Consider the following 26,066-nt stretch of genomic DNA (forward strand, 5'->3'; position numbering starts at 1 on the left):
TACTAATGCGTGCCAGACGATCCATGTGGTGACAGTGATGAATCGTCCCTATATAGACATTGTCTAGATAAGACTAATTTATTACACAGTTTACATTGCGGTATCGTAATTAGGGCACGTTGGACTATAATTTGAAGGACGGACCTAATAGTTTTTGAAATAGTTATTACTCAAGGCCAACTTTCAATTGAATTGTTCGCATCTATATTCTTAATAATATTAAAATGCAACTGATGACAGTTCCTAAATTTTCTTGATTTTTTCCACGCACTCTGCATGAAAATAGTCAGAAATATAAACAAACTATTGATAATTCTCTTAAAAAGATGATATTGTTAGTACTTAGATAAAGTAAAGAAGTTCTTAAATGAATGTATACATTTGTATTATATTTAATTATACTTAATGTTTTTTTACTTGTATCTTTTTTTTTCGAAACAAGTTAATAACTAGTAGATAGTGAATCTTATTTTGATGAAACATCAGTTCTTAGAAATTACTTCTCATATAACCAATTTCTTATTGATACAATATTGAAGGACATTATATAGAACTTGTTTTATTCATCAAAAGTTAATTTAGCTGTTGTATTATTGATCTTTCTTGTTATTAGAAAAGTAAAGCAAAAGCTGAAAAAAATTCAACCAACAAGACTAGGAAGTGGAATATCGGCAAATACTAATTTAACCAAGAGCCTAACTGCTTCCATTCCATCTTGAATTAAAAGCATACACTTTCGTTTGCAATGCATGCCGTTAAAAATGGAAAGTGTTCCGAGTACTTAATTTTGCTAAGACTTACAGTACAAAACAGGCATTCATTAACATTTAAATTTGGCAGATTCGCTCTGCTTCGTTTAGCGGAATTAGCCTATAACCGCTAACCAGGCGGAGGGTGCCTTGGTTCATTCAGCCTCTCGGGAAATCGATCGGTCGCGAAAGCATTTAATCTACTAATAGACACCCCCATGAATTGGAACTTAAGATCAACTCGTCATTGATTTATAATTCAATCTTGTAGTTATACAGATATATCCAAATTGAAACATTTATTTCCTACTAGCTTTTCGCCCGTTATTTCGTACGCGCGGATTTCAGAAATTGGAAAACCAATGAAAATAGATGGCATATCAAAATAAAACATTTCAGGATCTTCAGGAACACAACAGTGAAAATCACATTAAATTTGGTGCAGTAGTTTTTGTGTGATACCGAAACAAACATACGGATAGACAAACACTGTAAAATTCTTGTTTTGGCTTCTTATGCTCCCATTAAAACCCTTTACATATATATTTTTTACATATTTTCCATGCACAGACATCGTTCAGTTAGAATTTTATTATATCAGTAAGATAGTGGAAAATATAATGAGTATTTATGATAAATTTCGTTAAAAACCAAGAACCTCTTGAACTTAAAATAGTAATTTCATAGGCTCATAGACGGTAGCCATTATGCTTTCCTTTACCGACTCTTAAAATCAATTCACAGAACTATGTAATGAAAAGTATCTTGTAATTATGATAAATTGTGTTTAAAATCTGCTTGCAAATTTTTTGAATTATCATAATAGGTATCGCTAAAAATACTGTATGTAATATATAACGTAGTATATCATAATGTTTCTCTCATTGTTAATTTAATATAATACAATTGAGCTAACATATTACTCTTAGATAAGAGCATCATAATGAAATAAGATACGTAAAGTTCTTTAATATATTCTACTAATATAATATATTTACGAGTATAAACTTTCACATTTATAATAAATATGAAAGTTTATAAACATATTGAGATAATTGTTACTCAACGAATATGTACAAGAGTCATTTACATTGTTTATCGCATCGTTAGATATTAATAATTGTATTGTTATCAAATTATAAACTTATAGTTTCCATCCTCTCCCTATCTACTTGTTTTCTTTTTATTATAGCACGACATGTGACCACACCATTTTTGTTGTGCGATATCGGAAAGAGAAAGGTGAAATGAGGGAATGAAGTTCTTTTCAACACTCCCCATAAAATAAGCAGTAGGAGACACTGAGGGAGGTTACATCTTTACATAATTGTAGAGGTTATAAAATTTTATCCACCTCAACGTCTCATACTATACGGACAGCTGATCTCTGTAGAATATCGAGAGCGCGTAGGAAGTACTGAACGGAGCCACCCCAGAGATGGGAGTAGTACTCCACACACGACCTTACCTATGCTTTATATAGCAGAAGGCTTTGGCTGTAAAGTACCATCGCGTTCTGTTCAGAGCTCCGAATTTTTTCATGCTGTTTTAGCCAGACTCGATGTAATTCCTGTAGTTAATCTTGGAAGACAGAGATACTCCCTGTAAATCGAGCTTATCTCGTATTTCCTGAGGAGTGCCACTAAATAAAGGAAAAGGAGAAAAGGGAGATTTTTTTGCGGAGAACACGCATACTTGCGTCTTGTTAGCGGAAACCTTGCGCAATGTTTCATTAATTTTGCTACTTGTGTTTGTAAATATATCAGCTTTTTTTATTTCTGGTGATTTAATATTAAATATTTTTTTACAGATTTTACTAGGAAGCAGAGTGGTAAGTAATAATTAGATTTACCTACTTACATACGTAATATCAACAATACATTTTAATATGAAATTGGATTTAAATTCCAGTAATATGAAATTTATATTTACATACTAAATGAAACTGCGTGTTCATTATTAATTTATTAACTCCTGTTTTTCTTTCTTGTATGTAGATAAGTAAAACACTGACTTGAGAGGTAGGAATTTTAAACTCGTCCACTTTAAATTATTTTAACTGCGCAATAATTATTAAAATATTATTTAATAATATTTACACAATAATTTACAATTATTCTAAGTTGCAGAAAAAATAATGACTACCTACTACCTAGTATCTAAAATTTAATGTTAGCGTCGCTCGACTCCGTTGATCATTTCCCTGAATAAAAATTAAATCCGTTAAAGTTTCATTTCACAAATGAGCTTTATGACTAAAAGGAATGTGAACTGAATATCGGGTTGACGAACGATTGTTAGTGCCTATTTAATTTGTAAAAATAGGTCGTCATCGTGCGGTCGTTGAACTCTCTATCGTAACTTTTACTTAGAATTAGCTTTAAGTAGAGGCTTAAGGTGAATAATATAACAAAAAATATCAAACGTAAACAGTAGTTCGGTGGGAGACCATAGATATTGTACATCGATAACCTCGTTGACACATTAATGAGATGTCGGAACGAATTGCTAAGCGGAGTCGACGAGAGACATGGGCCAGGGGCGGCTCCCATCTATTTCTGGCTAAAGACGTTGACCTGTTTGTTACCACTATGCATCACGCTAAGATGCATCATCGCTTTTTAAAGATTTATTAATACCTTTTATAGGATATCATTTTCAAGCAAGTTCGAGAGGGAGAGTCAACCGATAGGGTACTTCCAAGTTTAATTATCTAACGATTGATGTTAGCATTTTCTTTGAGGAGCAAGAAATCTTTTGGACTTTCTTGTTGCAGTTTACAAATGTGTAAAATCTACGCACGATTCGGTATTGTAAATTGAAATAATTTTAAAATAATACACACATTTAAACATTATCTCTGTGTGTGTATCAAGACTGTAATAGCGGTTGCTTTTGCGAAGTAAAATGTACACGTTAAAACATTTATTAATAGCTTGTATAGAATTTCATTGTATGCTTTCAAATTCTAATTAGTTTAGCTTTATTAAGTTATATTCGTTAACATGTTGCAACTTTGTTTAACTACAAAGGAGTTTCATCCCATGCAGTAGTCGTCGGTTTAGAGCAAAGTAGTAGGGTCGTGTAGTCGCTCAGAACCCGTGTACCTATTGTTACAGAGGACAATGTGCTCCATCCACAATTGTTTGTGAAGGATTTATGGGTTCCGTGAATCTTTACGTATCTTCCTCGTACTTTTATATAATATATACTTTTATAGCCCTATTTAATTTTTTTCCATTATTCGTTTTTAAAACTTTATAATTGTTGTAAAAACACTTGTACTATTCCACAATATCATTTTTATATTATATTTAACTCAGAAATCCAGCAAGTGTCATTAGTCAACGCCATCAACACGAAAAAATTAATTCTCAAAAGCTAACAATATAATAAAAAAATTAACATACAAGAATATGTTACTTCATAAACCTTGCCACGTTTCCAAGATTCCTTTCTCACTGAAAATATTTCTAACAATTTCCTTTAAAATTTACAGTATGTAATAATTTTACCAACTTTAAATGTGTCGAGGAATGAACAGCCGACAATATTTAGGTAGGCCGCGTGTTTATACTTATTTTGTGTTTTATGTGATTCGTGTTTCTTCGCCGCACGAGTATTGATTTACCTAAACGAATAAGTTTTGGTTGTAACTGCAGGTTACTGTTTGATAAAATCAAATGATTCCTTGATATCGATGTTATCAATTTTAATCATTGACTTGAAAGTATTTTTTTTTGTTCTTAATGTTTTTAACCACCGATCGTTATTTGCTATTATAATTTGATAAATTAATTTACAAAATGTGCTATATTTATTTAATTATTAAACTTTAATATATACATTTAGCAGACTTAATACCAGATGGTATTTTCTACCAATCAATAAAAAATGTGACCATTTTGCCATATTTTTTTTAACGATGAATCCACCAAAACTACTTTCGACCGGTCCTTCTTATCTCTTTTGATCTCTGAGCCATGAAGGGCTTCTTTGAACTGAACCTCATAGTTTACGAGATTTCTCTAATTTGAAAAAGAAAGTATTTCCAGTATTATAATCAGATTACAGATCCTTTCCTTTTAAACTATGTACTTTCCAAACTAACTTCGCACAATTTAAATTCAATTTCTTCCGCCTCTATCTAATCAAGTTGTTTTAATTTTGTTATCCAATTAAACCTGTTATTTAACGACAACAGCTGTGTTTCTTGCCCGTTCTTCTCAGCTGAAATTGTATTCCGAACTGGGCGGTAGATTCATAAAAAATGACTGCTTATTCAAAAATGCTTATTATTTAGTTGACTTGAATATATATCAATTTCAGTAAATTTGATGAAAATTCACTATCATTTGGCTTAATAAACTTATATATTTTCTTGTGACATAATTTATAAATAAAAATCATGAAACATAGAGGCATTAATTAATATAGTTTACTATAAAAATCTTTCTTTTTTTAATATCAATCCACAAATGATTTCGTATATCGTTCACCTCTACGAACAAGATCTAGTTTACCTAATAAAATTGATATTGCCATCTTGAATATGATTTCAGTAATTGGATCCTATTGTTTGGAACTACGAATATTCCGGATGCTCTTGGTTGTACAGCCAAATTAGATGTTCAATTTAATTATAAGATTAAGATCCTTGTTGGAATTCGAGATTTAAAGGAAATACATCTGTTTTTTTTTTTTTTTTTTTTTTTACAACACAGGGGGCAAACGAGCATGCGGCTCACCTGATGGTAAGTGACTACCGCCGCCCATGATCACCCACAACACCAGCGGCATTGCAGGTGTGCTGCCGGCCTTTTAAAAAGGAATATACTCTTTTCTTGAAGGTTATGTTGTCGTATCGGTTCGGAAATACTGCTGCTGGAAGTTGATTCCAAAGAATGGTTGTGCGTGGAAGAAAGTGCCTTGAAAAACGCACGGTGGAAGACCGCCACTCGTCCAGATGATTGGGATGAAACTTTAGTTTGTGGCGGGTTGTACGGTGGTGAAAATCAGCAGCAGGTATCAATCCGAACAATTCCTCAGAACACTCCCCATGATAAATTCGGTAGAAGATGCACAGAGATGCAACATCTCTGCGCAGTTTCAGTGGGTCGAGTCGGACAGTAAGGCGTTGACTATCGATAATTCGAGCCGCCCGACTTTGAATGCGGTCTAACGGAAGGAGTTGGTACTGTGGCGCTCCTGCCCACAGGTGAGAACAGTATTCCATATGCGGCCTGACTTGGGCTTTATATAATTTCAGGCGGTGTTCTGGCATGAAATATCGTCTCACCCTATTGAGTACTCCTAACTTTTGGAAGCTATCTTAGCCTTCTCCTCCAGATGACCGCAAAACTGGACGTCGCAAGATATATCAACGCCCAGAATTCCTAGACTCGACTTTTTATCAAGGGAAGTGCCCTGAAAGTGAGGAGATACGACAAACGGCGTCTTTTTTGCGGTAAACGCGCAGACTTGTGTCTTTTTGGGGTTAAATTGGACAAGATTTTGTTCACCCCAGATCGAAACTTGATGGAGTGAAGTTTCGATTTCAGACACAAGTCTATTCCGGCACTCATCGGTATGTGCCCGCGAGATCTTTGCATGACCGGTATATAATGTATCTCCTGTACTGTCGTCTGCATAGCAATGAATATTACTTATCTGTAACATATCATTGATATGCAGAAGAAACAGAGTCGGAGATAGTACACAGCCTTGCGGGACACCAGCATTCAAAGGTTTTAAATCAGAGCATGCTCCGTCGACTACGACCTTAATGCTACGTTCCTTGAGAAAACTGGCGACCCAAATGCACAGTCTCGCAGGCAACCCAAATGAAGGTAGCTTTGAAAGCAGCGCTCTATGCCACACCCGATCAAAGGCCTTCGCGATATCCAGACTAACTGCTAAGGCCTCTCCCTTACTCTCGATTGCCACTGCCCATCGGTGTGTTAAGTAAGCTAAAAGATCACCAGCCGAACGTCCCTGTCGAAAGCCGTACTGGCGATCACAGATCAGCTGGTGCTCTTCTAGGTACCGGAGCAGTTGACGGTTAATGATGGATTCCATAACCTTCGAGAATAAGGAAGTGATAGCTATGGGCCTATAGTTAGCTGGATCTGAGCGATCTCCCTTTTTAGGGATCGGATGCACCAGAGCAGTCTTCCAAAACTTTGGGACTATGCCCGATGAGTAGCTAAGCCGAAAAAGACGCGTAAGAACCGGAGCCAACTCTGGTGCGCATGTCCTAAGCACAATTGGAGGAATACCATCGGGCCCACTCGACTTATGGATTTCGAGGGAGAAAAGTGCTCTACGCACTGAGCTATGCGTGAATTTAATGTCAGGCATAGAGCTCCTACAACACGTGATGGTCGGTGGTGATTTCATCCCGTCATCCAATGTCGAGTTTGACGCAAAGATGGATTCAAGAAGATCGGCCTTTTCCTTAGCGTTCTGGGCCAACGAGTCATCCTCCCTGCGCAATGGTGGAAAAGATGACTTACAGAAATTCCCTTGTGCAGCTTTGGCAAGAGACCAGAAAGCTCGAGTCCCAGAGGGCAAACTAGCCAATCTCTTGTCAATTCTACTGATATGCTCTGACTTCGCTGTGGCTATAACTCTTTTGAAAGACCTAGAGGCAGAGTTATACTTCTTTTTGAGAGCACTGGTGTTAGGATCTCGCGACGCCACACCTTTAGCCCAGGTTAGGAAGCACTCCTGTTTCAGACGAGATGCTGTTCTACAAGAGGCTCCTGTTTACTGAACCGCTTGTCTCTTCTTGACAATATTTTGTCATTATAATTTAATAAACTTTCTATTTGTTGCTGATACGTTCCAATGTTCCAAATTCTTGTATTTTTTTCTATATTTCTCAGTTTTTATATTCTATCCAAACAAAGGCAAAATGTTATTTCCACGAAATAAAATTCTTCCATTTTCTTTACCAAGGGACAACTATAACTACTAAAACATTATTTCTGTAGATTATCCCCCCCCCCCCCCCCCACAATAAGTGGAAAACAAATCTATCAAAGAAATCGTTATCGATTCTGAGTCCATGAAATATAATAATTATAGTGACTTCCAATGTTTTATTGCTTCTCAGGCAAACGCTAACCGAAACAATTGTATTAATAGATTCTTATGACATTTGTCTAAGGCGAGCTGGATTAGTTCTTGAAACTTGCGATCTCTTTATTCTATAGGTTTCTAAATACTTTTATCTTCATCATCATTATTTCATCTGTCTACCAACGTTGTTTAACTGTCCACTGCTGAACATAGGCCCATCCTACCATAAGGAACGATCTTGAGCCACTTGCATACATCTATTCCCTGTAATGCATTTGGAGCCTACACTGCTTTTGCCCATAAAGGATCGCCACTCAAGACTGACTTAGTATTGAATAACGTAAATTATATCGCATGTGATTGCATAAATTGAACTGACAAGTGCTATATTTCGCGTCTGCGGTTTAGATAGACGATATTATGTGCTATTGTATCCTAATAACATGTAGGGAAGTGACTAATCAACCATGAATATAATGATATAGTGCTACAATATGTAAATAATTTTGTAAATTCTGAATTTTCTCTTATATGTTATAAGGCATATTGTTCAAATTTAAAATTAATGTAAATAGGTTCTTTAATAATCATATTACATACACGAGTTTCTAACATAAATATTAGTAAAGGACTAAAGGATGAAGAAAGAAAAACATTATTTATAAAATATTCATATATAGCAAAAATTATTTTGAAGAGCATTAGATAATAAACAACAAAATCCAATGCTCTTCTAAATAATTTCCAGTGCGATATTTACTTAGAAAATATTTACATATTTTTATTATGAAACATATTAAAGGTCAATTAAATTCATTTTAGTGCAAATTTATACCTTATCCACTAGGCAAAACAGTAATATTACAATGACTCGAGTGCAGGCGATTTGCTGCTCAATAATACATATATAGAAGTGGTTACTAAAACTATAGACTAAACTGTAAACCAGAACTTATTTGTTGAACAATAAGTTTTAGTACATTGCATTGCTTTCTTATAAACTAAACAATGCTTTTATTGATATGAGTATCTATGTTGAATACGAATTCCTAAAATAAGCATCTATAAAAACATTTACTTAGATTACAAGAGTTGACATATACTCGATTTCGTAGATCGTTAGTTTATTGCTTTCAGATTTCACTTTACATAATATAAAATAAAGTTCAATCAATGTAAATGGTAGTTATTTAGTGAAATTTTATATTTTTCTGTAAAATTTAATCCATAAATTTTTATACTACAGAGACTGCACTATCCAAACACTATTAGGTTACGCATTAAGAAAACAAAGCTATGTAATTTTAGAACCAACCGCAACATTTACAAGCTGTCACCCCCCTTCACTACAAGCTCTATAATACCAATGTTTCTGTATGTACTTTACTACACGATATATGGAAAGTTCAGGACGCTGTGTTTAATAGTGGGCAACAAGAGATTGAAGTTATAACAAAAATATAAATCATAAAAGGTGTAAATATTACGGCCCGTGTCGCAGTGTTCCCAAAATCTTTAGAGCGTTGTCTGGATATATGAATAAATAAAAATACGTTGTGCTCGAGTAATGCCAAATGACTTTCGTATTTGAATATATAAAACGTTTACATATAATCATGCCAAAGTCCCAAAAATTAAATCCGTCCGTTTCAAAGACATAATTTTATACTAGTTTTTATTTATTTTTTTATTATTAAAGAACGCGTTTGGCCACAATCTCACCGGAAGTTAAGTGGTGATTATTGTTTAGTTCTGACAAATCCCCTCACATTAATTTCCAATTTTGTATAAATATCGAATTAAAATTATCTCTACTGATTATATAAAATGTTGACCAAGTAGTTACGCTCCTCAGGTGCAATTGAAAAAACAACGTTTTGATTTCTCCCTTATAAACTAAAACCAGTCCGACCTTACCCTCATCTTTTGTATAATTTTACTTCGTCTTTACTGACTGTCTAATTATAAGTATATTTTTTTTTTATTCATGTCAATATTTTGAAAGCATCGTGTAAGTAAAATAAACTGTTATATTTCCTTGGACATTTTCCTTAAAATTTTCTAATACGATATAAAGACAGACAAACAAATACCCGCAGCCATGACGTAATTTATAAAGGTTCCATTTTGATACGGAACCCAACGAAGTTCTGTTCGTCCACAACTAAGAATATCAAATTCGAGTATCACATCAGCTTGTTTCCGTTGCTTTTCCTGACTTAAATTTCAGTGTTGATAATGAAAAAGCCGTCTCTCCGTGTAATTTCACTTCAAAGCTGCCTCCGAGGCCCGTTTGTTATTTTCTGTAATCACCGAGCGTCGTATATTAGCGCTCGTGCTTTGATATGAGTGCTTAGATGGGTTTTAATTTCAGGCTTACATTAAATCCATCCATTTAGAACTGTATCTAGTCTAATTACTTATATACCCAAAGTATATGATTTAAAATGTCTATTTACGTAAAAATGAGAGTAAAAGTCCATAAATTTCATGGCAAGTGAAATTATTCGTTAAATGGTAAAATGTAAGATAAAGAATCTAATTACGTGATTTTCTTTGATTACGTCATTCTTGGGAAGTTTTTATTTGTCTAGTATGTTAAACATTTACACTTTCATGATAAAGATAATGAATTGTATAGAAAGTACACCAATTATAATATACCAGAACAAAAAAGTGAAAAACATTAATTTATTCAGTTTGTGTAATAAGAAAATTATCTCGCGGTTTATATGAAATACATCATAGATATTATCATAAGGAAACTATGAATATTTAATTATAAAAATGCGCGTTGTAATAAAAATCATTAGCGTCCTTTTAAAGGAGTATTCTGCCAAATAAACATTTTACACCAAAAAAAAATATTCAATGCTCTTATACTAATATGGTGCATTCAGCTATTTTTTTTTTATTTGTTTTTAAATATAGGCTTCACAATAACAATATTCGTCCTGATATGGCATGTGTAACAATCTATAGCATGGGTAGATTGTTAGTTTACGTAATGTAATTCTAATTTCACCTTTAAATCGAATTTTAAATATGAACAATTTTCTGTGACAATTTTCTATGAACATCCTATCTGTTGTTAGCGTAGATTTGTTGTTGTGAGCAAACGAATGCTAAACTAAGTATTTTTATATAAAAATTAAGATATTTTATATAAAGAAAAGTGTCTATATTAAAAACATGACATATATAGATATGAGCAGATTAGACTAAATTTGAATATTCTTGTTAAATTTATTACCTATTTCATATCATACTTGAGCCAAAATTAAAAAATTATTATATTATAATCGAGAATTAAATAAAATCGCCTGTAGATATGAACATGATTACATTTTCCACAACACAGAATAACTGTTATGTATCTAATTGTTTTAATTAACGCAATGTTACAAATTTAGTACGAGCACAGTCTGGACACATCACAGGCACTGCTATAGGCATGATGACTAATTTTCAAAAACTGTTACCATTTCCAAATATATTATTTATTTATATATATTTACTACTACTATCACCAAAAATAAACTTATTTTTACTTCATGATACAATTTCCTATTGTGATTATAAAATTTTAATTTAGTGCTACGTCGTGATGTATCGGTATACAAAATCAAATTTGGTCTAAACTACATTGATATCATAGAATACTTTATTTATACTTAGATTCCAAAGGAAGGAGATTCTCAGTTTCAATGAATTTTCTTTTGGCTATATTACACTATTATGTCCTCGAAACTAAACCGTTTTTGACAATTCTTTTTGCAATCTATAAAACCCATATAATTTGATAAGTATTGACTTTTTTACAGAGAACATAACTGCTTGTTGCGATGTAAAATTTACTTGCATATATAGGGGAATTTGCCGCGTGGAAATTAATTTTTTTTCAGTGTTATGTGTACAGAAAACATCTCATCGATCATCAATGTGTATTTAATATTTGAAATAGCTTTTTTGCGAAACATAATTTACTTTTTATACTGGATTGAAGTAAATTATTCAAGTCAATAGTATAAATAATACCGTTTCCGAGAATATCACACAAATTTATTTGCTGCTCTTTGCTGTCTCACTCTGCGGTAGGTGTACGTAATAATGGCAAATAACTTCCGTATGTTTTCCCTATCTCTTCATTTTGATGGGTACCTACCCTAGTTTGAAGTACTCTTAATACTACACGTGGGGCTTTGCGAACATTAAGCATTAAACTCGCATGTAGACGTGAGTAGTGTGTATTTACTGGATACATCTTCCTTTTGGGCTCTTAGGAACGAGTATTTATAAAATTTTATTGTGATTTATTATTTTCCTAGCAATAGTCCATGTGAAATGTGGGCATGGAGGAGAATGAAAAGGATAAGCTGGACAGAAAAACTAACGAATGAGGAAGTCTTGAAAAGACTGAACGAGAAAAGAACATTAATGAAAAAACAAATAGAGAAAAGAAGAGGCAAAATGCTGGGCCACCTTATACGACATGACGATTTTTTAAGAGCATAGTAGAGGGAAAAATAGAGGGCAAAAGAGGAAGAGGAAGACCGAGGAATAACTACGTGGGACAGATAAAAGAAACACTAGGTGTTATGTCGTATAGAGAGTTCAAGGATATGGCTTGGGATAGAATTGGCTGGAGGAAGATGCATGAATTAGTTGCACCGGCAAGAGGAAACTATTAAATTTTAAGAGAGAATTAGAATATAATAACATCTTATGTGTATCTAGGACATGGACCATCTGTGTACCAAATGTTAATCCGTCTTACAATTAAGGCGTGATTGAGTGATCCTACATAAAAACTAAAATTTAGACGTTTTTAAAATAAAAATAAAATGTTATTATTTCTTATGAAACAATTCAAGTGCCGTTTTTTCAGAACAGTGCCTATTATACTAGCCTCAAGTAATTCTACTTGTATTAATGGAATAAATTATATTATATTCTAACAAGACAAAAGTAAAATTACTATATATAGTATAGTACAGAAATGTACAGGTGTATTTGTAAGCTTTTTTTTATATATAGGCAAAAAATTTACGTTATAATCGGTAACTCTCCAAAAACATCGTACACAAAAATAATATAAAATTCAAACATCTGCTCATTTCAGAATCATGTCGAAAGTTTCACATTGCTTATTTTATAGGAGTTTACTTTAACATTTACCTCATTTCGTATTAAGTGCCTCGAGGCAAAGAAAATTCTATTAGGGTAACTTATCCCTATTCAAATATAATACTATTAATTAAGACATTGTATTTCATAAAGGTTATCTAGGTACATAAGAAATAAAATTTATCTGTATTGTATAAAAGAATTTTAGAAATATACGAAGAGTTTTGTATCATTTTATTGTTGAAATCATACGAGTAGGTAAGGTACTTAATCCAGCGTAGATGTTTGATCTATTAATTTTTCGGTCCCGTTGATTTAAAAAAAATACGCATGTTCTCAATTTTACGTCCATAGTATATACCAAAAGTTGGACAATAAGAGTCACTATCTTTGATTCTCCAAATACTGTCAATATATATAATTCCATTAAATGTTTAATCATAAAGAAACCATGTATATATATTATTCTGGTATTTGTCTTATTATTGAAAAATTGGAACTTAATGTTTGTGTCAATACTGATACTAGTATTGACAGAAACATTTAGCCAACCAGTAGTCCAACATTTTTAATAAGTCAACAAGAAACGATTGATTGGTTAATTTTTTGCTGTGCTCTTATTGACAGTCCTTGTTGAGACAATATCTAGTACTTATATAGTAACAACTTGTGTGTTACAAACGATTGAAATAAATTTATTTCTATCTTTAATAAGTTACCAACTAAACTCCTTATCATTAACAGTGTAGAGGTAGACAATATAATCATCTACAACTCTCGATTGGAAGAATGAAACGTGTACTTCGCTCGCAACATTAGGAAAGTTTTTCACTTACTACTCTCCAGTTTCTGTCTCTCCTATCCTAGTAATATAATTGCGTTCAGAATAATGTTTATAACTATAGTTAAATAGTTTTATTTTTAATGATCGTACGTAATTTTGTTTATAATTCTATTACCGTATTATGAATGTTGATTCTATGACTTTCTTAATTCTTTGTGGAAGAAAGTCACATTTGGTGTTGCACTTTATAGAGCAACACCAAATATGACACTTCTAATAAATTAAAATAAATTACAAATTTTACTATTTGACTATTCTGTCTGTCTATATGTTTATTTATTGTGTGTACTCGATGTGCTTATTATTTGATCTCATTTAGGCTTCGTTAAATCTGCAAGTCGATAAAGCTATTAATAAAATACATACTATAATCAAGAAAACCCATTTTTACCTTATTACATTTGTTTGAATAAATTGTAGAAATATCCATTATGACACATTTTTTATGCGATGGTCCGAGTTCAGTTCCTCTGTGTGTCAGAGATTGATGATATTCCAAAAGCGTCGACCCAAAAGTGTGCTCGGAACGTGGTTGTTACGGCAAAAACAAGAAAAATAAATCTCTCCAACATATTCTTAAAGAGCTCATTATAGAAAAGTCCTTTTGTTATTCTCAATAGGAATAAAGCTTTGAAGAGGTCGTTTTATGGATTAGTTTAAATTTAACAATATTCTTGGTTCTTTTATCGCCACCATTACAGGCATAAAGTCGTTTGTTCAAAACTTGATCTTTAATTGGTATTTATTTGTTGTTGCTATATATTATAATATATATATATACATACTATATGCTATATATATACTTTTCAAAAATACATTACTATCAATTGAAAAGACCATATACTCGTATTATATTGTATATCACAGGAATTTGTAGATTGTTTACATTTTATCTTTTCAATAAAATAATATGTATGTACCAGGTACATTTTGAACAATTCTTAGAATTGTATTAACCTCTCAAGATGCTTTGAATGAATATATCATAGAATATACATACAATAGCTTTCTATTGCATGTATATTCTATATTCATTCAACTGTGTAATACTTTTAAAACGTTTCATGATAAAATAAAACATTGCTTCATATAAAGTAGTAATATAATATAATCATAGTAAGTAGTAATACTATTCGACGCGTTGTTCATAATTTAAAAAATAATATAAATGCGTAAATTTATGACTCGTATTACCTCAACTTCAATAGATACTTAAATTTTTAGTTTTCTTAATAATACAGATATTGCCGACTTACTGTCAGCCTTTATAGTAATATATTTTAGAATTTTATTCGTACTTCTCATTGTTTTGAATTATGTTTTTATTTTTGAATTAATCTTCACAAGGACAACAGACACAACTATTAGTAGAATTGCCATTACAACCATACATACCCTACAATATTATTAATGCAATTATCTACCTATATTCAATTTTAACGAGCACTCCAACCTTTAAATCGTATAAAAATAAATAACAGACTATAATCTGTTATTAATATCGGTTCGTCATTTTACCGCAAACGTGTGCCGCTATATCGACCGACCACTTCGTCTATGGGGGGACTTTAGATAAGCCACTCAGCTGATCTTATGGTGTAACTCTAGATGCAAGGGAGGGGGGGAAGTCAAGCGTTGATTCCTCTGCCTGCAGTCTGCCCCAACGCTTCGTCGCAGCTGGACGACGAATCGTTTACACGTCTTGGACCAAACGCCGACATTAGTGAGTCAGTGAAGTTTTAAGGTTAACTATCAGTGAAGTGCGTTCATTTATCAGTAACATTACGCTGTTGTGCATTCAAGGTAATTGGGTGTGATTTGTTACTATTCTTGTGAATTTCTTTATTTTGAAGTTTCAAACTGGATCATGTTTAATTCAAAGATGCAAGTCTGATATGCAAGTATATTAATATAAGATGAATCGATAATTTATTAACACACTTAAGTTATAGTTCGACATTTATCAATTGCATTCTACATTATTAACGTTACTAATATATTCAGAGGTGTCGTAAACATTTAAATAGGGATTGAAATATGTTAGATTCACTATTGATTCACAACCCTAATATTATTCGCGTAGAGAGACGGCCTATTTCATATATTGGAAGGGAAATGGCATTCGTCCCGGGCTCGGTTTTGAATGAAGATCAGTCAATCTAAGGGATGTAATTTATAAAAGTTCCCTCGATAAGCTGCCCGTACGTCGTGCGGCTCTCCATTTAGTTAATCATATCGTTTTTGGCACGTAGGTTTCTATCCTACATCATTTTGTCCCTAATTTAGAATTATTTTATAGATATAAATCTTGATTTTATTATTACATGCCGATTTGTATATTTAATTTAAGTTGATTAAATATTGAAATTTGGAACACCATGTGTTAATTGCGTATCTACCGCTTAAAAATAAAGTTTAATTTAAAACGCATCCAGTACATATTTTACTTATATCATTCAACGTCATTAAAGTATTCATACTTTTTTTATAAACCCAAATCCAATAATGTTAATACGAATAATTGAAATTACTGTACTTGTTGCACCACTTTTAAAATATAGCTAAGTGCTAGCACAGTAACTGGTAAATATTAACATAAATGTCACTGCAGTATTGTTAAAAATATTCTCTCTACCCATTAAAATTGTATATTTGTGTGCCCATTCCTACAATAACTTGACCTGCGTCATTCTCGTAAATCTAAAAACAAAGGATGGACACGGGATCGAATCCTGTCGGCCTTGTTAACCTCACAGCCTCTACCTACTCCATTCTAACACAACCCAGACTAATATAATTTTGTTTTTACCATTTTTCTTTTTAACCTTTCAGTGAAAAGGTTTCTTTATAAAAAAGAATACGCGAGTCTTTTAGTCTCCAATTTTATTTTAAATTAAACACGGGTATTAATGAAAAATAATTTTCACCAAAATTCAATCCATCGATAAAAATCATCTTTATATTTTTCCTATTCCGTATCACAGCGAATTATTAAAGTACTAACATTTTATGTTATTCTTTTATTCTTTAGTATTTATTATTTATATTCTTTTCTACATGGATATCTTTACGTCTCTATCCCCGAGAACTTTTCTCGGGAACAAGCATAAAGAGGCATAAATCTAACACAATTAAATTAGTTGATATAATGTTACAGCTTTTATTGTACAAAAGAAAATGTCAACAACAGATTATTAACTGGACTCGGCAAACATTGCCTAGGGCGGTCACTTTAAATATATCTACATAAATTCAAGCTTACCAACAATCAATTGTTCATATTTTGTGTTGCTAAACGATTAACTATCCAAGGTATCGACGAGTTATTATGAAATGAATATACTACAATATGATCAAAGAGGAATATAACGTCGTAATTATATTTCTCATAAACAAAATGTACTTATATGGTTGTAGGATCAGAGATTAATATTGCTATAAGAAATTGGCTCTGTTGGATATGATATATACGATGTATATCATGTCGTAATCTTGCACTGATTGCAAATACCCAAATTCGAACACGTCCTACGTTATAACACGCACGTAAACCTATTTCCGAAATAATTCCTGACCCTCCAACAATGGCTTTACTAAACTATTATCAGGCACCAATTTCTTGTAAGCAGTAGGTAACAAATACCTTCTATCTACACTATTGGAACAAGAAATCTTGCTATGTATATTCTACTTGTTCCTATTTAGAGCAAAATTACAATTAACTACAAGAATTAATTTATCGTAGTCTTAATTTATTTTTCTGTTATGTAGACAAATGAAAGTTAAAATAATGCTATTTTCATTCATCATGGCAAACAAAAGGTCATCAGCCTACGAACGAGCCCATCCGGATTGTACTTATATTATTCTATGCTGCATAGAAAACAGTTGCCATAACAACCTGATACATGCGACTCCGTCATGCGATGCACCGCCGAACATAAATACGCATTATTCTGTTACACTAGTATATTTTGCTTTCAACAAATAGAGTTAAATATGAATCGCTTATTTCCGATTTGTTTTCCTATACAAAATGTATAACCCGCGCGGCTTTACTCATCATAATTAGGATAAAAATTATTGTTTAATGTAATACTTTTAAACTGCATTAGTAACAATTATCATAATAATATAATGTTAAATAGAAACATTATGTTAGTTACAGTATAAAACAACCGACAGATTTTTTTATCTTAATTAAATAAGTTGTATTCTGTTTTTATTTTATATTTTATTCATTTAGGTATATAATAGATTAATTAACGTATTTCATCCATTATGTAATTATTGTAAATAAGTAATAGGCAATATGGAGAACCGAAAAATATTAAAGTTATAAGACTTGATTCATTCGTCCACTCGTATTTCCCTTTTTCCTGTATCGACACGTGTATTCTGCGTGAAATTGAAAAAGTAATGATTATTTGGAACTATGGTGTTAAAGTAGTTTTGTAATACCATGGAGGTGACTATACTAATTCGGTCAAGGGCCATATAATAAGATAATCATCTTCACAAGATTCTGTGTTACGCAGAGTCTATCAACGACTACAAAATCTTACATCCGTACTCTTAGATCACGTCTCACAAAATTACGAAACATACATAAGCTTTTAAACAGCAGAATTGAAGGTACTAGACCTATACAACGATCCCACAAACTCAAATCTGCAGTAATTGTCCTCACCATGTATGCACCAGAAAGACGATCCACAGAAAGAGACGGCAAATGTTGTGAGGCGGATGACATCATCCTCTTACTACAATGACAACGACCGCTCTTACAAGAGCGTGTCGAATAAAAATCATAAATTGAAAACGTTCTCGACTGAAATAAGTATAACGAACAAATTGGCAATAATATGAGTAGCCAACGACAAGAGTAAAGAAAAGAATCAAATATAAAACTAACAAAATAAAGATGTACTCGTACATATAAATATGAAAGAGTAAAAAAACAACAAGTGGTCTGTAATGAAGTTCGGACATGTCACAGAGTTTCATTACCATCTAGTTCTAAATTAATTAGAAAATATGGGTATAGAAAAACTAGTAAACATATATCAATAATTTTTAATACACGCTATGCACAAAATGCAAGTACGTAAATAATTTTTGTATTCTGCGAGGATCCATCCATCCAACTATAGGTGGCCAACAATCGGAGGATGAGTCACTATATTGAACCGTTGTACCACCAAATATACCCAATTTAATAATAATAATTTAGAAGTCGCTTTTGAATTTACTTACTCGTATATCTCTCAAATTATAATAGATAAAGCTCTATTTTAGTCCCTTTACACTGAGCAATTACATCGGTATAATATATTCGCCACGCCCAGAAGCAAATCAGATAACCAAATTGTTGTTTCCCTTGTAAACCAACTTACAGTTTACATACGCTAGGTTTTGGTAGGCAATTACGATTCATTGTAAATAATAAATACTGACTTCAACCAAATGATACAAGGTAAATTTTCGTTTGTACTGTACTTGAATAGCAAATGCAAGTCTATGTATGTCTACAGTTTATCTTTTATTTTGTGTTACAGTAGTGTGAAAAGCATTCAATCTATTGGGTTACTGTCTACACGTAAATTTCGTACGATAATTGTAGCTAACGGTTATCACTTGGAAAATCTAAGTAGCTTCGATAAGTATCTATAGGTATTATGATTAGGAACTCTTTATATTATCCGATATACAGCTAAAATGATAAACAATTATTAATATAAGAAAAGAACAAACTATAAGTAATCATAGCTCGTATATAGAAATTATTATAAGAGTGTGATACATATACAACGAAAATGAAAATACGAATAATGGTAATACACCTGCTGTTCCATAATATTCCATATATTATGTTATATATAAGTTCCCGTACGTGACAGTAGATGAACACGCTGTTACTGATGTTTATGGTATATATATTAAGGAATTTTAAAATACAATTTAGGGAAGGGCTTTGGAATCGTGATTTATGTACATAATAAACAAGAGTAAACAAACATATCAAGCGCGAAGTAGTTATGACGTTAGAAAATATGTCCTAGCCTACTTAGATTACAAGTAGTACTTACAATGTATATCGTGATTACAGTAAATTTACACAGCGATGTCATTTCGGTGAACGACGTGAAGGTTTCGTTAGTATTTTTATACAAAAATTTGTTATACATAACCTATGAAATGAAATTCCAGTACCTAAATTGTAAATTGTATACCTATTCGGGTTATCTACTTTTTATTGAATACATTTACGAGTACTACAAGATATTATGTAAATGAACCTAACTTTGATAAATGATAAAAATAAAAAACAAAGATTAGCAATAGTATTGTTTAATATTATTTTAATGACACAATTTCTTAACGACACAAAATTAACAGCGATGATATAGCAGGAGCAACTACAAATGCAACTTCTTATTTATTTTTTCTTCGTTTATACTTACATTATTTATTTATTTTTTTTTTAATTATAACATTTTCTATAATCTGCTCTCAATTTTGCCCGATCTTAATACAGATTTTTTTTAAATATTAACTTAAATGCTTTAATAATAATTCTTGTTAAGTGCTATATTTTTTCTAAAAAAAAATCTATTAATCGAAATGAGTCTCATTCTGTATTCTTAGTGTATTCAAATGTTCTATATTTTAATTTTTTTTTTTTTAATATCGATCATAATCATACTCAATAATGCAATGATATCATCGCATTATCGCTATTACGATTTACAAGATGTAGTTAGTTTTTGTACAATTTCTCGATTAGCCAATTAGAGAGTTAGTGTTTTCGAATGGACAATTACGATCATGTATGAAATCAATGAAATCAGCATTACTCAAACAGTTTCATTAATGAGCTAAAAATTTCACTTTTTTTTACAAATTCTTTTTGGGTACGTTATCCTCTTACACTAATATTAGTCAGTCGCTTTAAAAATCAAAGATGAATGTTATTTCTATTATTTGTCTTCTTAATGCTACAAAACATGTTATTTAATTATAAAAAATTGTTCAGTACTGTCGCAGTCTTATAATCGCAGGCAATTATTGGAAAAAAAAATATCAATTTCTTTTTAAATGAGCATTATAATGATGGTATATACTTTCAGAATACTTATAATATTTAAAGAATTCAATGGACTAAAATTCTTATATGGCTTGTTAATTTGCAAAATTAACACACATAAAAAATTCGTAGTAAAGAATCTATCGTCTGAACACAGCTTCACAAAAATTGCAACATTGCATGATTTAACGAGACTAAACTATTTGTAAGAGTTAAACATATGTATTATTATAAACATTCCAAATTAAAATGTCTGCTGTTATAATTTGATTGCTTTGAAGACCTATTTGATAGTATAGAACGTCTGTATTCTATTGCAAATGACACGCACTTACAAAAAGGGAAATACAGAAATTGCAGGACTGTCAATTTTGTACTGCCATATGCCATATGTAGTATTAACTGTCTGCTGTTATAATTTGATTGCTTTGAAGACCTATTTGATAGTATAGAACGTCCGTATTCTATTGCAAATGACACGCACTTACAAAAAGGGAAATACAGAAATTGCAGGACTGTCAATTTTGTACTGCCATATGCCATATGTAGTATTAACCAAATCAGATATTTTTAAAATACGAGTGACACAGATTCAATACATACATCAACTCATTTTGTTCTCTCAAAATTTACAAACCTCATAAAAAAAGTGAAATGTGAACGATTACAATTTCACTTAAATAAATCACTCACATTTAATAAATGGCATTTGTTTAAAATACATACCTAATAGTAATATCAACTCAAATACTCTCTTGATTATTATTAATTAGCAATGTTCTTTAAATTATGATCACCGTGTAAACGGAACTGAACTGATGATCTCTCAAGATAGATCTTGAGGACGATTTAGTAATACTAACTACTATAACTACTACTACTACTACTACTACTATAACTTTTAGGATTCTGCAAACAAAGTTATTTTGTATGTATTTCACGTAAAGTCAATAAAGGTGGCAATATTTCAATGAAAGCCGACAACAGACGAGAATCTAAAGAAAATGATTCTCTGGGGGAAGTGAAAACAACAAAAAACTAACGGCTCATCACTTCAATCTTACGGAGCATGAAATCGATAGCAGCCACAATGCCGATACTGCGAGGCCCTCTCTTCTTGTAACAAAATACATAAAAGTTTTTGATAAACTTTGCCAAAAGTAATTTTCTCTCTCTTTTTATTTAGCGGTACAATCGAAATCAACACATCGTTCTAATTATTTGTATAATATGTTTTTTATTACTTGTTAGTAAATATATACCAATTAATGAATATAATTAAATCAATTAAAAACATCAACTTCCTACGATTTGGTATCAAATCAATAATCGTAACTGAACAAAAATCGTTTTACTGTCGTTTTACAAAATGGGCTTCAATAATTTGTAATTGTTCCACAAAGAAAAAAAAACCTACTTCAATTGTGACAAAATCTGTTATTTTTATTTCAAAACTAAAATACTGAATCGATTGTGATAAAATTTCATTGTGTTAATCTGTAAGTGACTGAGTCTTTTAATGGGTGATAATAAAATAGTAACTCCGCCTGCACTATCGGTGTATGCTGACAAAGCATATAATATATACATAAGTAAGGGATAGTGGGAAGGTGTATTGCTGGTAATGAAGAGTTATTGTTAGTAATGGGATCTTCATTACTAACAATCCCTTTCCCCCCTAACTGACGAACTTATCAAGTAACAAACAAAAAAATACAACCTAATTGAAAACCTTTTTTCTTTTGAGTCGGTTGAAAAGATAACATTCGGGCTAAACAACTGGAAGATTACCAGATTAGGTTAGATTTACCAGAGGGAGACTTTGTACAAAAGTCGATTGCGTGGTTACCTCTGTCCCATTCGTGTTTCTACCGTGAAGCAGTTGTGTTTGCATGGCTGTGTTTCGGTTTGAAGGGTGGGATATGGCGTAAATATAAATATAATATAATGAATAACATCTGAGTCCTCAGGAATGGCAACGCATGGGGAGTATCATGGGCAAAACAATATACTCTGTTATGTTCATGGTACTGCTTATGTCTATAAGCGACGGTTACCACTTTCCATCAGGTAAGCCGTCAGCTTGTTTGCCATTATAAGTTGTATAAAAAAAAAAAGATTCTATCATTGTAAATTGATATCAAGTTTGTGCAGCCCAAAAACGAGAACTTGAGCCAATGTTTGAAATGAGATCCAATTGAAACGTGATAAAATTAAACCAGGGCCTATATTAGACAAAGTAACTTTTATTAACAATGCCACAAATAGAAAAGAACGATATATTATATATGTGAATTGGACATACCTTTTTTTATTTGCTCGATTTTCGAGCAGAAGCCTAAATTTTATTATATATTAGATATTTTCAACAACGACATCGGTAATAGAATAACTCTTTTATGTATACACCTTGTAATTTTAATAAATTCAGAACAGAACTGTCGATATATTTGTATTGTATAATAAGCTACTTAACAGTTTTTATTTTGTTTTCTCCTTCTTTCATACTTGTACAATCTACTTTACTACCTACTCATCTCTTAATGTATCTTGCAGATAATGGAAGTGGCAAAATTATATTGACTCCGTGTTTATTCTTTGTTACGATATTATATTTGTAATTATAATATTTCATGGGCTTCATACGCTGCAAACTGGATATTCATTATACACATTCTGTCTCTGAATTCGAGAGAATAATCTTTCCAGCAGCATGTTTGCTCAATACGAATCCCGCTGTATCGATTGTGCCCTGTTAAATATTCTATTTTACTTCGGAACAGGTGGCCTTGTTTGTTTATTCACGGTCGTACACGCTACAAAGGACGATTTCTTTCATCGGTTTATCCATGATTTCTTAACGATATATCAATAGAAACACTTCATTGTAGTACCGAATTGCATAAATAAAGAATTTCCTCCTCTTACCTCTTTAAATTATATTTTATCTTGTTACATCTATGTGTGTAAAGTGGAAGTATATTTCTAGACTTCTAATTCTTAATCACAAACGAAATCAAATAAAAGGGATCTGAAACAGAATAAAAAATTTAATCAAGGATTGTATTTTGACACTCCCGATTACCTAGACTTAATCCGCGTGTAATTCAAAACGGAACCCATGTAACTTCGTCATAATATCTGTCTGTGCGTATATCACTTTCATTTCCACTTTAAATGAATGCAGGACTGTGGTAAGTCTTATATTAAAATCGATTATCACAAAACGTTACAGGATGTAGAATGTAACCCTTACATGTAGGTATAACAGTATAATAAGAATCCTATTAAATGAAGTGTTAAAAAGGCCTTGAGGAGAAAATCCAATGGAAAATGCCAATTGATATTTTTAGAGTAAAAGCTCCGCAAGATATTGACTCTCCGAAGTATGTGTATAAGGAAAGTGAAATCAGAGCAAAATTATTGTCAACGCTTAATATTGTTGAAATTTCTAAGAGAAAAAGTATACCGATCTATAATCCATATAGGAATAAAGCACATTCGTAAATGGCGCAGTTTTTATATAGTACAGTAATATAAAAAAATCAACAAAAAGCCCTTTTATCACATACGTTTTGTCACCTATGTTATGCATGATATACCTGGAAGTAATAAACTATTTTTTTTTAAATATATCTCGCTAGCCATACTCGACATTACACATAATTAAAAAAAGAATATAAATACTCGTAAGGACCTTGGATTAAAATTGTGTTTTTCGCTCCCACAGATATACTTAACCCAGTCCCCAATCCACTTACAATACAAAAAAGAATTTTCGAATGACGGCCTGGAAACAGCTCTGGATTTAAAACGGCTTTTTTGCGATGTATTTTTGCATGTGCGATGAAAGGTGGCAGACTTAAAGGATTAGGACGGTAGAGTGAAAACGATGGATACATTTAATATAACTGTTGTTTCTGCTAATGTCTTATAAAGAAGATTAAATATGGATTACCATGAATAGTCTTTATTATTGTATTTTAGCAGGTCTAACAACATTCTAGCAACCTTAAACATAAACTCCAATAAGCATAGATATAATAATATTTCCAATTTCGTAATAAATGTATAGAAATAAGGGTTCATTCAATGTGGCCCTAAAAGAAGAAAGAGGTTGAGAGATATGACCATTTTATGCAAAAAAAGTATTGTGAACCATTTTGATTTCCCAGAATAATCCTAGGGAATGAATTACAAAGAAATACGCTTTGTTTTTTGCAGAAACTTTAGAAATACTAGGAAAGAAACTATATATATAACAGAAAAAGAGACTTTTTATCATCTATATATGTACAAGATATGTTTTATCTACATAATTAAATTAAATCAAAAGAAAAATTACAAAATTATTCGCGTGTGCAATGGAACAAATAAGATGGCTCTAAAAACGTTTGCTTTTACTAATAAAATTTAAGTAATAAGATTAAAAGATAATAAGAGATAAGTGAAAATTCAAAATGTACATAACGCAAAGGTGTGTTTAACGCCCTAACTAGGGAGTAAAGGAATTGTTAGAAATGGTTTGGAACGGCCCCATTGCTAGCAATACACCCTATCAGATCGACCTCCACGCGGTTCCCCCTGGAAACCGTCGTGGATAATTCTTTTCAAAGTCTTCACGATGGGCCTACTGACCTGCCTTCATCATCTATCATTATCGCCTCGCCAACGTATACCGATAGCGCAGGCAGGGTTACTATTCCATTATCACCCATTAAAAAAAATGCCCTAACTACCAAAATTACCGTTTCGAATAAAAAAGAGTTTATCTTATCGCTTTAAACATTTTTCTAGCTTTATTTAAATAACCAAACTTAAAGAGTTTCCTCAGTAGATATATCTCACAGTAGCTCAACTAAAAATATAGTCCAAAAAGAGTAATCTAATCAAATACCTAAATGTTTTAACTGTTTTTAACAAAAAGAATTCTCTTGGCAATTGAAACGGCACTGTTTTTAATTGTTCACTTCGTTAGCAAACACAATGCAAGCAGTAAAAAGTAATGCCATTAATGAACGTTGTTTTAAATGACTAGCTATCCATTTTTGAAATAAAATTTATTTCTCTTAGTTGAGATAATTCATTCATATAAATTTTATTTTATTTAAAAAGAAATGTTCGTCTCTTCATGCTTTTTTCTATAATATATACCTAGTTATAATACATACATTTA

The 26,066-nt window shown here is 31.8% G+C and overlaps 1 protein-coding gene across 8 annotated transcripts in view; it reads left to right on the top strand.

The window, feature by feature from the left end:
• The window catches only part of LOC113521990 (dystroglycan 1), a 131,278-nt gene that overhangs the window by 42,676 nt on the left and 62,536 nt on the right, over positions 1-26,066 (top strand). For 5 of the 8 annotated variants that reach the window (XM_031909989.2, XM_031909981.2, XM_031909987.2 and 2 more), the window contains one exon: positions 2,560-2,580. The exons of 2 other annotated variants lie outside the window; for them this stretch is intronic. The gene's annotated coding sequence lies outside the window, so the exon portion shown is untranslated. Of the gene's footprint in view, positions 1-2,559; positions 2,581-15,448; positions 15,607-26,066 lie in introns of those variants that run through there. One more of the 8 variants, XM_031909983.2, reaches the window with a different exon arrangement.

The sequence above is a fragment of the Galleria mellonella genome, unplaced genomic scaffold (genome assembly GCF_026898425.1).
Source record: "Galleria mellonella isolate WM207_F2 unplaced genomic scaffold, CSIRO_AGI_GalMel_v1 utg63, whole genome shotgun sequence".
NCBI classification, from domain to species: domain Eukaryota; kingdom Metazoa; phylum Arthropoda; class Insecta; order Lepidoptera; family Pyralidae; genus Galleria; species Galleria mellonella.